Genomic DNA, 13,359 nt, shown 5'->3' with positions numbered 1-13,359 from the left:
AAAGTTACTTGCTAGGTCTGACACGGAGAATAAATTCTCACGAAGACGTCGCTTTCACTCCCACTTAAAAGGGACAAACTCAATTATAGAGCTTTATGTTATGCAATGCAAGTGTTGTGTGTGAGGAGAAATGTTCAAACCTCTAACAGATAAATAAATAATGAAATAAAATGCTTGCAAATAAAATGAAATAATATATATAAATACTATGAAAATAATAAGTATATATAAAAAATTTGAAAAGAAAGAATTATAAATTAAATATATAAATTTTTAATTTTCTAATTGATAGAGACAATTAATAATTGGTTTTAAAGTTTGACGGTTCCCAGTGGAGTCGCCAAGCTGTCGTAACCGGTTTTCGTCCGGGCACGAATTTTTTATACTTGGCGGGAAAAGTGATGTGAATAAATGGTTTAAAATAATTTGGGAGTCGCCATCGACCTTTTGGGTCAGGTAGGTCGAATACCTAAAAATTATCTTTTAAAAGAGTTTTTAAAAAAACATCAGTTAAAAGATAAACTGATCTGCGTTTTAACCAAAAATTCATTCTTTTTAGAAATAAAAAGTGATTCGTGGTCGGTTACGTTTAGGGAAGGATTAGCACCCCTACAACGCCCAAAATTAGTACTTTTTAATTATAAATTGTCTCTATTATTAGAAATTTAAAAATTCAAAATATATTTAATTTATAATCCTATTATTTCAAAATTATAATTATATATAAAAAAAATATTAATTTATATATTTATAAATAAAATATTTATTTATTTAGAAATATCAGAAAAAGACTTCTAGGTACCTTAAGACAGCTCTTTTCTTCGATATTAAAAAATAAATAAATAATTAAAACAATTAATATATAATTTATAAAATAGGATATTTATTTATTTAAAAATATCAGAAAATGGACATCCAGTTGTTTTAAGACTGCCCTTTCTTAATATTGAAAAATAAATAAATATTAAAACAGGATTAAAATAAGTTAAAAGTAATTAAATAAGATTTTAATAAATAAAATAAATATTATAAATATATATATTTATGGCTAAATAATAATATTAACATATAAAATTAGCATATAATGAACAAAATTAAAACTATATATTTAAAATAAATAAAACTTGTAAAATAAATAAAAATTGAAATTAGTGACTAAATTGTAACTTAATAGAATTAAATACCTAATTCATAACTAATTATTTAAAATTTGAGTGACTAAACATGCTATTCTTCTTATTTATTAATTTAGTGACTAAACTAAAATTATATAAAATTCATATATCAAATTAAAATAAATTGAAATATGATGTTCGGGGTTTAAAATATTAATTATTAAAATTAAAGGACTAAATATTTTATTTATCCTAAATATATTATATACAGATAAGGATTAAAATAATATCAAATAAAATTATGAGACTAAATTAAAAAGATCAGAAAATAGTTCCAGTGACTAAATTGCAATGTTACAAATATACGGGGATTGCGGGTATAGTTTACCTATTTGGGAAATTACACATGTACCCTCCCCAAAACGATGTCGTTTGGGGAGGGTTTTAAATACCCAAACGGCCGGCCCTTCGGGCCATTTATTTCATTTCATCTCTTTTCATTCTCTCTCTAACTGAGAGAGAATGAAAAAATGCTCTGTCATCTCTCTTCAACTCCCTTATCTGAGGGAAAAGAATTTCGGCCGTCCGCCTTACTCCAGCGCCGGTAGCCACCGCCGACCACCGTTCAAGGTGGCCGGAATTTGGAAAATTATCCCAAATCGTAGATCTCTATATCCTAAGGTCAAATATGACCTCTATTTATCCTAAAAACCCTTAGAATTTCCTAGATCTAGGATTTTACCTTCGAAATCCGAAGGTTTCCGGCGATGTTTCAAATGCCTCCGATGACAAAGTAAGCTCTCTTTTCTCTTCTCTTTTTTTTTATTTGGTTTGTTGTTGATTGGGATCGTTGGTAGCTTTCTGTCTTCCTTCGTTTTTCTTCTTTCGTCTTTGTTCTCTGTTGCTGTCTCCTTGCTCTCCATGGCTGTTGGTTCTTCTGTGTCTTTGCTTGTTGTTGGTCTCCTCTTTGTTTTTGCAGGTTCGGTTTTATAGGCCTCGATGAGGCTCTCGTCGGACCGGTCCCAGAGGTGTTTATCGGTGAGTCACCAGACTTCCAGTGGTGACTCACCTCTAGAGCAGCGACGTGTATGACCTCGAGATGCTTCTGGAGCATTCTGGTGAGGTGGTGTCAAGGTAGCAAGGCGTCGGCAGCTGCTGGTTGGGTCACCTGGCATTGAAGGTGTCGGCTGGCTGGCGAACGGTGGCCATGTGGCCCTAGGGTATCATAACCCTAGGGTTTTTGCTGGGACGATCTAAACCGTTGGATCAATGCTAGATCCAACGGTGGAGAAGCAAAGAGGCAGCAGCACTAGGATAGAAAACCCTAGTTGGGTTTTAGGGTTTCTGATGGGTTTACTCAGTTGGGCCAAAATTGGGCTCCTGTTTGGGTTGTAATTTGGGCCTGTAATATATAATAAATAATATTATTAATAATAATACTAATAAATAATAATAATAAAAATAAAAAAACCAAATGTAAAAAACTAGTGTCTTCATATACTATTTTATTATTTTATTTTAATTAATTTTAGTAGGTATATTTTTTATATTTAAGGTCCATATCCTTTAAATTTACAGTTTATATTTATTATTTTAATTATTTGTCTATTCTCTTAATGTTTATTCACATTATAGTATATACATATTTTTTATTTATTTTATTTATCTCTATTTACTTTTATTTATCCTTATTTATTATTTTCCTTTTATATCTTCTCTTTATTTTTTATTATTCTTGTCATATATATATATATATATATATATATATACTATTTTATTAGTTTTTAATAATTTTGGTATTTATACATTTTTCCTTTATTTTTCATAGCTTTTAGATTTACTATTTATATTTTTAATTATTTTTCGTTTTCATTAATTCCTTTTATTTTAACTCTTTGCATTATAATGTTACCATGATAATTGAATTGATTCTTTGATTTGTTTCTTTAAACTTTTTTTAATATTCTATGAAGCATGTTGTTTGATTGCATGACATCTTTATTTATTCGGATAAGCATGATATCCTCATTCGCATCGCTTAACCTTTTTCATAATAAATTAAAAGACAATGCACATTTAATTAAATTATCAAAGAGAGTTATGTTAATTCACCCGAGTAGTTTAATTCATTAATTTAAAGCGAATGTGTATCCTTCAATGAAACCATAAATATATGATAACTTTTAAAATTGATTAGGAGGGTAGAAAGGGAAATATTTAGATATTTAGATTTATCGAAGGTGGGTGGAGGTTTAATTTCGATACTTATAAATAGGAATATTCAAAACCATGTGCCTGTATTTTCGGGTACCCAAAGTACCGGGTACCCGGACTGTTTGGGTATTAAAAAATCGGCTCATGACCCGACCCGTAATATTAGGGTATTCACAAGTCGGATACCCGCATAAACAAGGTACCCGCTGGTTTGAGTAATAGGGTACCTGGTTTTTTTCTCTCCAAATTTTGTACTAACAGTAAACAATAATGCACTAAACAATAAATGATTATGCACTAACTTTTCTGTAAAAATAAAATTCTTAACTTGGACGCTTAAAAATCTGAATTACATAATTCAAACATAAAGTTAAAAAATTCAAATTGCATAATCCAAATATAAAATTAAAGGTCTATTTATTTCACTGAAAATGAATTTTAAAAAATGAATTACATTTCTGGAAAACATTTTTCAGAAAATATTTTACATTGTTTGGATGCTGCATTGTAAAATATTTTACGTTGTTTGGTTAATTTTTCTGAAAACAATTTACGAAATCTTTTTTTTTTAAATGTATACATTTTTATATCTTTTTTGTTATTTACCTTTTAAATTTTTTTTAAGTTATTTTTATAAAATTGTATTTTATAAAATTTTAAAATTAAATATTTTATTTCTATAAATACACCAAATTAAATTTGTAGATAATATTAATAATTTATGTTGATTGTGTTATAAATACACAATTTTAGGTTTAAAGTATTCATGATACTTATTTATTAGCATTTTTAAGATTAAATTTTAAAATTATAATATATGTAGGTTTAATTGATATAATCTTGATAATGTATTAAAAATATATTATCAAAGTAAATAATTAAAAATACAGCATTATTAAAGCAACAATAGTACATCACATTGGAATAATAATAATATTTTCAAAGTGTTTAATTAAAACTACACCACATCAAGACAACAATATTATCTAACCATAATTTACAAAGATATTGTCTAATTCATAATTAGTGCTACAACACATCAAACCAATATTGCTAAAGTCTATAATTAGTACTAGAACACATTAAAGCTTAAATATTGTCTAATTCATAAATAGTAGTACACCACATTAAAAGTTCACTTCTTAACTTTGAGGAAACTTTTGAAGCCAAATTTTCCTATGTTTTGATTTTTTTGCCAAGAAAGATTTGGACTCCATCTCATTTTTTGCTAAAAAAATCGAACACCTCACAATGAAAGTCGTCATCAAATCCTTCTTTCTCCATTGACATAACTTCTTCATAAAGATATGGTGTCTTATCCTCTGTAAATTTTTTTAGTGCTTCAGCAATCTCACCAAGTTTCTCACTTATAAATTGAATATGATCATCCTCGACATTCTCTTGAACATTCATCCTTTTACGTTTTGATGTACCATATGAAGAAAATTTTGATTTTTCCTCATTGATATCTTGAGTGTCGAAATTTAACGACATTGAACCTTCATTAACATCATTCAATTCTATATCAGCAAAAATTCTAGCAAAACTCTTTATTGTCATATATTTTGACCAACAACAAGTTCCATCTCATCATAAGAATCAATTTTTTTTGTTAAAAAATTGTCCAAATTTTGAGTGTGCCTATTAAATATTACATTTAAGCTTTTACCTAAGCTAAAGTTCATACTAAGTTTAAGCTTTTACCTAAGCTAAAATGGATGTAATTTATGTCGATATACTATTAAGAATTTATGTCATATATCATATATTTGAAAAACGTACCTCGTTTCTTTTTTTGATCAATGAAAGATTGTAAATTCCTTGGCTTTTGAATCAGTTTAGTTGCTGCAATAATAATAGCAAAAAATGTTAACTTGTATATTTCTTATTGTAAAGAAATAATAATAAGAAACCATAGCTAGTCTGAAAACTACCACATCCAAACTATTACTCAAGAATAAATAAACTATTACATAGTGCAGCATGTAAAGCTGGAAATTTCATGATGTTTTATAATCGATCTAGGCTAGTGCAAACTCATAAATGTGATTTTCAGGGTGAAAAACAAGCAGCATATTTTATAAAGCATTAACTATAATAGAAACATGAATCACATGAAATGTTAGTATATAAATTGAACTAAAACTAAATTCATACCATAGAAACAAGCAGCAGGTCCATAACGAGCAACCTTGACAACAACTTTAGTATTTCAAAAGTTCAATAATCAATATTTTCCAGCGTGTACCAAAAAAAAAATCAATATTTTCCAGGTCCAGAAACAGCAATAGCTAAAATGTTCACGATTCAAATCTCTATTCAACATTTTAATAAAACATAAAGCAACACTAATGATCATAAATGGAGCATAAAGAATATAAGGAATTAAAAACACCAATGGGGAATTATACAAAGACGGATCTACGAGACCTATCAGTCTGGCGGGAGAGACGGATTTTTTTAAGCACATACCTTATCATTCCCAAAGAAAAGAGGAAAGATAAATCAATTGACATAAGATGTATCGATCAAGGAAGTCTAATTGTTGATCTGATATATTGCACAATTCATGCTAAAGTAAATACAAATATTGGGAAGGCAGTGTGTCTTGCAGTAATGCAAACTATTTCACAGCCCTGTTCAAGGTTAAGCTTTTGAAAATACCAACAAAAATACAAAGAGAGCAAGGATAACTGAATATAATCAGCAGATGAGATTACTTTGTTCAGAATAACGAAGTTCTATTGGTAGAACCATGCAAAAAATTCAACGACCAAATCATGTAATCCTTGTAAATCACTCCCTGCCCTCTTTTTTTTCTAGCTTATAGTCGATGTTAGGAGTGTGCAAGTCTAGTTGTCACTCAGAGCCACTCGACCACTCCTCTTTCAGCCCTCCTTTCCTATGCCACTACGCACTTTCTAGACCTTAGACAAGTATTCATAAAACCAAGGGTACAAACACATGGATGTTAGGAAAACACCAAGTACACAACACAAGAAGGAAATCTACTTAAACCGCAATCTACATACAGAGTCATAACAACCAACTGGCGCATAATTCGCCATTGTATATGCATAATCTTCTCCGATTTGACCCACCGAAACCAGGAGGAATTCAAGAATAAATTTCCAGACAATTTAAAAGTAAGAAACAATAACTCCAAAAGTCTCCCAAATTAGCTTGACACAGATAGCTAACAGTTTACACTCTAAATGCTGGTAGACCAATAAAAGGGATTGGTACCACTTGGCATTGGTTACAAAGTACAAAATTCAACCAGCACAATGCTACCAAACACTGCACAGAGAGACAAGTTGAAGGGGACAAAAGAAAACAAAAAACCAAATATTAAAATAAGATCAAATATCACTAGAGGAATGCTTTTAAGCAATGACTGAATACATAAACACAGTTCTGCCATAAACAAAAGCTATTAGTATACAAGCAGTGATGACAATCAATATTGGAGACAGCAAAACAATGCGCCAAAAAGATGTTATATGGTACAATAATTCACACAAAAACACTAATGTCCAGGATTCTATTTGATGCCGAAGTTTGTGCATGTAAAGGTCCTTACATCTATAAACCAAACTGTACTACAAACACCAGGTATATAATGCAATACAAAAAAAAATTCGTCTTCACACATCTATAAACCAAAATAATCTGCTAAAATATCACACAGAGAATGTGTAAAAAAAATAGATAAACAACCCCAATGGAAGTCCATTCATGATGGCAAGTCCACAATCAATCGAACAGGGATATCATTAAGATTTTATTCAAATTGACAAGGATTTGTCAGAGGGTGGGGGCTTCCCTGGCTGCCGAGAGAACTAAGAAATGAAAAGGGAAGATTCTCTAAACAAGGACTGTAATAGGGCTAGGTCTCAACATTGCTAGCAAACACATTACTACAATTTTCCCAAATCATTCAGTAAAATAAATACCAACGCCAGGCTCATAGCTACTCTACACAAGAAAACGAAAGGCTCATAAAGTCTTTCTCAAGGCTGTAAACAAGGAAAAAGAAGAAGAATCTATCATTTGGAAAGAGGAGAAAGAGTTCTTAGGGATTCGGAATAATCCCAGACTTTACTTTACCTTGGAATCGTGGGCACTAGGATGTGAAACTGCTCACTCTGCTTTTGCTGGTACAAAATCTGCTGCTTTTGTTTTGGGCTGAGTAATCGTTTCTGGTGAGAAGAAGATGGTGATAGTTGATCGGAGAATTTTGGGTGTCAAAGGCTTTGAAGGGAAAGCATTAGGTTCGTAAAATGACCTCCCTTTTTTAGATGGTAAGTGGTTTTACGGGATTTAGGAGCTTATTTTACGTTGAACGTAAAACTTTTTCCATTGACCAAGTACTTTTACTTGAACCAAACACAGGAAAACATTATCCGTAAAATGTTTCCCCCCAAACAAACAGACCCTAAGATGTTAAAAGTCTAAAGAAAATGCAACTAAAGAGATATATTGCATTGCTCCAAAACTTTGCTCGTCTCATCAATGATAATTGTGGGTTGCTCCAAAGTCAAATCTTTCATTTCTACATAAAAACATTACAAATATACGTCAATAATAATATTATATGTTTAGAAATATAATTATTTAAATATAAAAAAATGTAGATAAATATTATAAAAATTAATAAATTTGTAATCGAAAGCTACCTTCTTCCATATTCTCTAATGCTTGCAAGCTCTCCTCTATCATGATGGGTTCATGAGAAGTGTGTATCCAATCTTGAGTACAAATAAGAGCATCCACCAACCTAGGAGTCAAAGAGGTGCATAAGGAATCAAGAACATGCCCTCTCGTGCTAAATGCGGACTCTGAAGCAACGGTAGAAACCGGAATGGCAAGTATATCACGTCTCACTCATAAGAATAGGATAGCTATTTGTTTGCACAGACCACCAATCTAAGATATCAAAATTATCATTATCACGAACATATTTATCCCCCAAATACTTGTCCAGCTCGGTTGTTGTTTCAGAAGTGTCATTTAGTTCTACCTTTGTCACGTAATCTTTTCTCAAATTTGTTCCTTTCAACTTCCTTATTTCTCTCTCACCACCATGAAGACCACTAGAATTAGGACCCAAAGAGTATGATCTCATTTGAGTTGAAGAAGGATGCAAAGAAGCATAATAATCAAACAACGATGTTAAAGTATCTTTAATCCGTTAACACAAGACATAAGAGTCACTAGGATCATAAGAACGACGAACGATCTATTCAACATATCTCAACTTATGCCTAGGATAAAAAACTAAAGCAATGAACATCAACACATTCACATTATTAACATTCGCCCAATATTTATCATATTTCAATTTCATTTGGCGTGCCATACTCTTAAGCCTGTTATTCAAGTCATCAACATAACGGTTAATTGTATACCCAATATCATATATTTCTTCCACAAAGGTATTACCAGACACATAGCTTGATCTAGAAAAACTCAATGTAGTCTCATAAAATATTTCAAGAAACGGCAAGAGAGATGCAACTTTATCCCAATCTTCATCATTAGAAGCACCACTGACCTTCCTAAGCTCCTTTGTGCAAGGAATGTACTTAGTTTTCATATTTTTGAACGCCTTCCTAAACACCAAGGCACTCTTAAGCATGGAATTTGTGGAATTCCATCTTGTTTCAATGTTCAAACAAACAAGAGACTTAGAACTTATACTCTCCTCTTCAACACAAGCTTTAATCTTTTGAAGCCTTGCAGGGGAAGACCTCACATATTTCACAGCAAGACAGACTCTCACAACAAAAACATCAACATCTTTCAGCCCATCTTACTTCAAAATATGTGCAACACATCTCATATGAAAAAAATTCAGCATTCAATACACTACCATCCCACAAGTTAAGAATTTGTTTCAAATACTTCATTGCTAGATCATTAGAACTAGCATTATCAACTATTATAGTCATGATTCTTTTAAGACCCCATTCTAGTAAACACTTTTCAATAACTCTACCAATAAGCTCCCCATAATGACTAACAATTGGACAAAAGTTTATGATCGTTTTATGCAATTTTCAGTCATCATCTATGAAATGGGCAGTAAGACACATATATGAAAAATTTTGACCAAATATCCATGTATCTGTTGTAAGACATAACCTAGAAGACAAATTCTTGAAATGATTTTTCAAATTCTTCCTTTTCTCAATAAACAAAGCATAGCAATCTCTAGTAATAGTAGCACGTGAGGGAGGAACAAAATTAAGAATTGCAATCTTACAAAAATGACGAAATCCTTCACGTCCAACAAAATTAAATGGAAACTCATCAACAATCACCATTTTAACAAGTGCTTTTCTAATCTCATCTTGATCAAAATGCCATAATCTAGGAACACTAAAAGTTTGTCAGTTTCAATAGGCCATCAGCATTGCACTTTGTCTTAAACTCAAAATCTAAGATTGTTTGTTTTGTATCAACATTAAAAGGAGCTTTCTTGCACCGATCAATGTGGCGTTTCATGGAATTAGTTCCATTATTAGATGCATAAGATATCTTTTGAGAACAATAAAGGCATTGCACATGAGATTTGTCACCCTCACATACTTTAAAATGATCCATATAGCAGAGGTTTTTTTCTTTTTTTCACTTGTAGCTTCAGCAGTATTTTTCCCTTTTCTTTTCTTTTTTGTATTTGTTGAAGTCTCCATCATCACATTTTCAGGTTCCTTAGATGACCCAGCTGAGGAAGATATCTTCCTTAAATCATCATTTTCCCCTATTATCGACATAATCTGGAAAAAAAATTGTTATATTACAAGTGAGTCATCAACAGTTTTATAGAATATAAATGATGATGATTATTTTAACTATCATTGCTCCTTAATTCAAGCTATCCGAAGATTACGGCGAAAGATTCGGACAACATATGTTCCTAAACATTCTAATAACAATCTTAAATTTAATCGCTCAAGATGCTCAAGATCCTTATCATAGAGATTTATGTAACTTAAACTCTTCTTCTAATTCAAAAAGAAAAGTTAATAAAAATATTTTAATAACTTTTAACCAATTGAGTTAATCGTTAATATCAACTTAATTAAAAACATTATGTATAATATATATTAGGATGATTTATCAAAATTCAATCAAGTTTGAGGGCTTGAAACAAAGTGCACTTTGGAATATTCATCCCACAAGTCTTTCCACACACAGACAAGTTCCCTTGAAGTGTTTGATCAATTTCCTTTAGTAATTGAAAAATCATATAAGTTAATTGATCCCTGAAGTGAATTGAGGAAAAGAAAGTAGAGGGAGAGCAGTTTTCCTATAAGTTAATCACCCTCACACACACTGCATTACTTTAAAAGCCAAATATCCCATGACTTCCACTTCAAAAATGTTTAGAGAATTCGATTCTTTGTTCCAATTGACCACATTTCACATAATCTCAAAGAAATGAAATTCAAATCCAGATCACAAATTATTTGGAATGAAAGAAGGCAAGTAATGAAACAATATTAATAACCCATACCAATTTTGGGTCTCTCGCTAATGCTTGCGACTGCTTGACGAGTGATTGTGAGGGACGATGATGATTAGATGGAAACACCGAACCAGTGAAGAATGCTCGCCTAACCGATCGCTTGAGGTCTGACGAGGTCGTGCGTGAGTGGAGTGGTGACTCGTGGCTTGAGAGTTTAGAGGTTGTGGCTCGTGAGGTTAGGGATTAGAAGTTTTAAATTTAGGATTACAAAAAGGGAAACGGGATAATAAAATCAAATTAAAGAAATATATAAAATATATAAAAAAAATTAAAATAAAATTAAAAGGTACCAGGTACCGGGTCAGCATGTACTCGGTTAAGTGACATATTGTGACTCGGGCTCGCCCCAAAAACTTAATAAAAGTAGCGGGTTGGGTATCTAACCCGAAAAAATCGGTATTTTCATTATAAATACTTTATATATTTTAGTCAGGTCAATAGGTCGGATCATCCGGATCGAGTATTTTTTAGCACCCATACTTATAAATTTATGAACATCCTCTATTTATCTTAAAAGCTCGGTAATTTCCATTAATAAGATTTTTATTTGTGATATAACTTTAGGTAAAAGAGTACAATTATCATAATATTTTTTGTTTCCTTTTGAATAAGGGAAAATCGTCACTCTATCTTATATTAGGTGGTGTTTCACTTTGGTTTGAAACATTGAAATGTTAACAATTTAACTTTAAATTTTTTTAGAAGAAAATTAGTGATTTACCGCTTTAGTTGGAAATAAGAGTGATGTCACTCTATCTTATATTAGGTGGTTAATTTTCTCCGATTAAATGCACGAATTGTTAATTTTCTCTCTAAAATTTTAATTGGTTAAATATCATTGTATTTGTTTAACTAAAAATGGATCATTAATTAAATTAAAATTTGAATTTGTAAATTTCATTGCAAAGACAATAATTAATCGACTAGGTATCAATTTTCGAACGTTGTGGGGAGTTAATCCTTCCCCACACATAATCAACTCCTGAAACCCTTTTTTTAGAAAATTAGACCAAAATGTTATTTTAATAATTTTTAAAATTAAAACATTTAAATATTGACATATAGTGGTTTGATTGAAATATTTAAATAGTTGAGTGGTTTGATTGATAAAATTGAAACATTAATGGTCAAAATGAAAACTAGTAATAGTTAAGTGGTTAGCCGTGTAGTTTACCCTATATTTTAGTTAAGCCTAAAATTAAAAATATTTGTATAAAAAAGTCAAAGATAAATTACATATTTAATCACTCATTATTCATATTATTTCATTTTGATCACCCAACTATTTTTTAATCGTCTAACTATTTTCTTTTTCAAAATCATCAAACATGTAGAAAGATCTTAAAAAGAAGCATGCAACTCTTCTTCCCATCATCTTTTTTACCAAAACCTAATTCTTGTCCGTTTTCCTCTCTTCAACCCCCCCCCCAAAAAAAAAAACCTCTTTCAGATCGCTCTTTCCTTTCAAAAGTTTCCCTTGCAGGGATGATTTTGAGGTTCAAAGTCATTTGAAAACAGGTTCCACTACTTAGTAGTGATTACCACTGACTGAGTCTTATATGAATGATTCTGATTTTAGTTGGAAATGCAAGAAGCTGAGACACCTTGATGAAGATTGCTTGCTCACCACATCCGAACAGGTTTATTATTAGTTATCTTCTACTAGAGGAAGTAGTTTGGTCCTTTACAATTATGAACTGTGGAAACATGCTTTTTCTTTAAGTTTTTTTTTTTCTATTTTAGGCTGTGACGAAGCCGAGCAAGCCCACTTCTCTATACAGAGATCTTCTTGAACTGTATAGAAGGTTTATACCATTCAATTTCATGTATTTATCCTAAATTAAGTATTTTCTAAAAAAGAAAAGCCTTCAAACGTTAAAAATTATTGTGCATGTGATTGCTTCATATATATTGTTTTCTTATTTATTTTTTCTCAACTGAAGGCAAATTTCGTATAACATATTCTTTAGTTTCCTTTATTTATATGTTTAGTTTATGAGGGTAGGGTTCATGCTCATCCTTTCTTCTCAAAAGTAGCTCGTACACCTGAACTTTTTATGTTAATCTGGTCTGGGTTGTTGAGCTTCAAAATCTTTATTTGACTAAACGAGCTAGATTTGCACCTTTGATCAGATGTGGTTTATTTCTTGGTTTATGTTGATGAAAAAAGGAATGACATTGTTATGTTTGAAGTCGCAATAACTTCCAATTCTTTGCCTTTCTTCATCTGCAGATGCCATGGGATAGGTGAAAACTTATCTCGTGCAAGCTGTAATGCGTGCCGTGGATGATTGCCTACCAACATGCCTTCATTGCAGCACTGTTGTTTGTAACAAGTTGTATAACCTCTATCATGTCATTTTGCTATATATTCATGACACTAACCTTTTACTTACCTATAAACGAATGGCTATTTCTAATTATAAGCTTGATACAACCCGACCATGCATTTTCTCCCTCAGTTTGCGAACCACGAGACGGAAGATGATTATGTTG

General features: G+C 31.2%; 1 long non-coding RNA gene across 1 annotated transcript; it reads right to left on the bottom strand.

Moving 5' to 3' along the window:
- Window positions 1-4,472: 4,472 nt before the first annotated feature.
- Window positions 4,473-11,059, bottom strand: LOC120128762. The gene is made up of 5 exons (XR_005516657.1): window positions 10,852-11,059; window positions 8,009-10,111; window positions 7,440-7,884; window positions 5,112-5,174; window positions 4,473-4,828 (listed from the first exon to the last, which is right to left on the bottom strand). It is a non-coding gene; the product is annotated as an uncharacterized LOC120128762 (long non-coding RNA).
- Between the last annotated feature and the right edge of the window lie 2,300 nt (window positions 11,060-13,359).

Source organism: Hibiscus syriacus, unplaced genomic scaffold, assembly GCF_006381635.1.
Source record: "Hibiscus syriacus cultivar Baekdansim isolate YM2019G1 unplaced genomic scaffold, ASM638163v2 tig00110482_pilon, whole genome shotgun sequence".
Lineage (NCBI taxonomy): Eukaryota > Viridiplantae > Streptophyta > Magnoliopsida > Malvales > Malvaceae > Hibiscus > Hibiscus syriacus.
The sequence above is the reverse complement of the archived record's forward strand: the minus strand, read 5'-3'. Positions and strand labels throughout refer to the sequence as shown.